The sequence below is a fragment of the Lactuca sativa genome, chromosome 1 (assembly GCF_002870075.4).
Source record: "Lactuca sativa cultivar Salinas chromosome 1, Lsat_Salinas_v11, whole genome shotgun sequence".
NCBI lineage: Eukaryota > Viridiplantae > Streptophyta > Magnoliopsida > Asterales > Asteraceae > Lactuca > Lactuca sativa.
Genome location: NC_056623.2, coordinates 247,083,418 through 247,087,269, shown reverse-complemented (window position 1 = coordinate 247,087,269; position 3,852 = coordinate 247,083,418).

The following is a 3,852-nucleotide window of genomic DNA, read 5'->3' as shown; positions in this document are numbered from 1 at the left end:
AGTAACTAAGATTGGGTATTATTAAGAGTTTAGTTACTTAGTATTATCATTAATACTTTTAATGAAGGGAGAATTCTAGTCCTGTCAAACCCGTTCGGATAACGACCCTCCACCAGTCAAGCAAGCGGTGGGTGAGAGTGGACACCCATTAAGTTGCCATTTTATAGGCAACAACCTTATACCCACCTTATAGACCGGCTTCGTGAATGAGGCGTACTAGCGGTAAGACTGACTTTACTCTTATACATATATATATTATTAACTTATAATATTATAAAGTATAAGGGTTGCATTTTAACTTTTAAAATTCTAAGGGCTAACTTGGAATTAAAGTATTCATAAGTGAAAACTTTACAAATTCCAAAACTTGAGGGCAAGTTTTGAAACTATTCAAAACTTTTCATTTCTTGTAACTTATGAGTTTAATAGAGTAATAAAATGAGGACTTTTCATTTTTCTAACTCTTGTGTTCTTTTAATGGTTTTTTTTAATCCAAGAGACTTTTGGTTTTCCATAACTTGAGGACAAGTTATGGACTCCATTAAAACACATTATGATCAAGAATTAAACTACCATATAGGTTACAAGAACATGAATATGAACACTTTCAAGAATCAAAATCACATTAAACTTTGTAATTTTGATAACTAGTTGTTGTAAATGAATTAGTAAAATCATTACACCAGCTAAAACAAGTTTTCAAGTACCAAAACAGTTTAGGGTAATGTTTCCAATCCATTTCCAGCAACTAAAGTCGAAAATCTGCACTCTGTCGACCCTACTCGCCGAGTTGCATGAACCTACTCGCCGAGTAGGTTGAAGATACACATGAACTCGCCGAGTCCCCCCCATGGACTCGCCGAGTCCATTCGTCAGACAGCAAGTTTTCGACTTTTTTTAACTTTTAATTACAAGTATAAGAGAAAGCAAGCCTAGGCTCTGATACCACTGTTGGGTTTTGAGCATTCTAACACTCCTAAGTGTACATGCAACCCTAAATACCTTGGATCTATGTTTTCTCTATTATACATGCAAATATGAACATCCAAGGTATTATCCTAATCTAGCATACAAAACCAAGACTATAGCAAGATAGAATACATACATCTTTGGTGTAGAAAGTCTTCATGAAGCTTGAGTGCCTAGTGCCCCAAGTGTGACACCTCAAATGGTTCACACAACACCAAATACATATGGAATGACTTGAGAGAAAACCCACACTTCATGAAATCGGCTAGCCCTTCTAGTACACCCACTAGTGCCGATTTTGCCAAGAATAATATCTTTATATAGTGTTACAATTAGGGAAAACTCTAATTGTCATTACTTTCCATTTCCTTGGATCCATGGGTTCAAATACACCATGGAGCATCCATGGAGCATCATATGGGTTTTGGCCCAACTAGATAATCCATGGAGCATTAGCCCACTATACAAGTATGGATGATTTACACAATCAACCCATATATTTAATTAGTCTTCTTTTGATCACTTAATTAATCCTAGATTAATTCTTGACCAATACTAATTAAATAATCTCATTATTCTTATTATTAATATACTAGAACTTATAATATATTAATAACCATAAGTGTCTTATTTCTCTCATTATAGTCTATCCAAGTGCATGATGCCATGCAACCCAAATGGACCATGCCGGGTCGGGTCAAGTCTTACCAATTATAGTTATAGACTTAGACATTAATCCAACAGAAACATCATTTCATTTCATGGTTTATATAGACAAGGTTTTAGATTTTCTTTTAATAATGAGAATGGTTCTATTTTGGCTTATCTAAATGGTGTCTTTTACTTTGAAGCTATACCATGTAATGGAATTTATGAAACTGTTATGATTGTTGATAACTTAGGAAATGATGTTTTGAACATAGATTCTTCCACTAGTATGGATAAAGCATCCTTGTGGCATTGTCGTCTTGGACATGTCAACAAGAAACGCATAGCCCAACTCCAAAAGGATGGAGTGTTGGAGTCATTCGACCTTAGGGAAGATGACACATGCGAGTCTTGTTTACTTGGAAAGATGAATAAATCACCCTTCAAAAGTACGTGTGAAAGGGGTGAGGGCCTATTGGACCTAATACATACCGATGTATGTGGACCATTTAGATCAACCACGAAGGATGGAAACTGCTTCTACATGACTTTTACCGATGATTATAGTAGATATGGGTATATCTATTTAATCAAGCAAAAGTTAGAAACTTTTGAAAAGTTCAAAGAGTTCAAGAATGAAGTGGAGAATCAATTGGGTAGGAAAATCAAGATGCTTCGATCCGATCGAGGAGGAGAGTACCAAAGTCTTGAATTCCACGATTATCTCAAGGAGTGTGGAATAGTTTCGCAATTGACACCTCCTAGGACACCGCAGTTGAATGGTGCGGCAGAAAGGCATAATCGAACCTTATTGGATATGGTTCGCTCTATGATGAGTCGTGCTTCACTATCGGTCTCTTTTTGGGGGTATGCCTTAGAGACTGCCGCCCATATCCTTAACCGAGTCCCTACTAAGAAGGTTGCCAAAACACCTCACGAGATGTGGACAGGGAAAGCTCCCTCTTTGGCACATATCAAGGTTTAGGGTTGCGAGGCTTTCGTAAGACGAGATACTCACGACAAGCTCGAACCTCGAAGTGAGCGATGTATTTTCGTCGGCTACCCGCATACATCCTTTGGATATCTCTTCTCTAGACCGAAGGACAATGTTGTCTTTGTTGCGAGGAGAGGAGTTTTCCGAGAGCGAGAACTCATAGGCCAAGGAGATAGTGGGAGGCAAATCGAGCTTGAAGAAATTCAAGAGTCGATAGATGAAGGAACCTCTACCGCTGGCACTCAACCCGAGGAGGAAACTCCGGTTGAACCGATTGACGAATCCTTACCTCCTAGATGTTCCGATAGAGTTAGAGTTCTACCCCAGTTTTATGGTTTTCATATTACTACCGAAGGGGACACGTATATTAGTGATGGCACACTAATAAATCTTGATGAACCTAATAGCTATAAGGAAGCCATAGCAGGCCCCGAGTCTGCGAAATGGAAAGAGGCAATGGATAGCGAGATCCAATCCATGTATGATAACTAAGTTTGGAATTTGGTTGATTATGTGCCCGGACGTAAGACCGTTGGGTGCAAATGGATCTTCAAGAAGAAGATCGATGTGGATGGAAACATACACACATATAAAGCGCGATTGGTTGTGAAGGGATTTACTCAAACTCCCAGAGTTGACTATGATGAGACCTTCTCACCAGTTGCAAAGATAAAATCTATTAGAGTGATGCTAGTGATTGTCGCATATCTTGATTGTGAGATTCGGCAAATGGATGTCAAGACCGCTTTCCTTAACGGAAAGTTGGCTGAGGATGTTTACATGGCTCAGCCAGAGGGGTTTGTGGATCCGAAGCATCCGAATAGAGTGTGTAAGCTTGAGAAGTCCATTTATGGACTTAAGCAAGCGTCTCGCAGATGGAATCTTTGCTTTGATGAAAAAGTCAAAGAGTTTGGATTTGTACGAAGCAAAGATGAGTCTTGTGTATATGTCAAAGCCAGTGGGAGTATAGTAAGCTTCCTCGTTCTATATTTCGATGACATATTACTCATAGGAAACGACATCCCGACTCTACAGGAGGTTAAGTCCTGGCTCGGGAAGTGCTTCGCTATGAAGGACCTCGGAGAGGCTTCTTACATTTTGGGAATAAGGATAGTAAGAGAGAGAAGTAAGAGACTAATTGGACTTAGTCAGAACACTTACTTAGAAAAGGTACTAAAACGTTTTAGTATGGAAAACTCGAAGAAGGGAGAATTACCGATACAAAGCAATTCCAAGTTGAG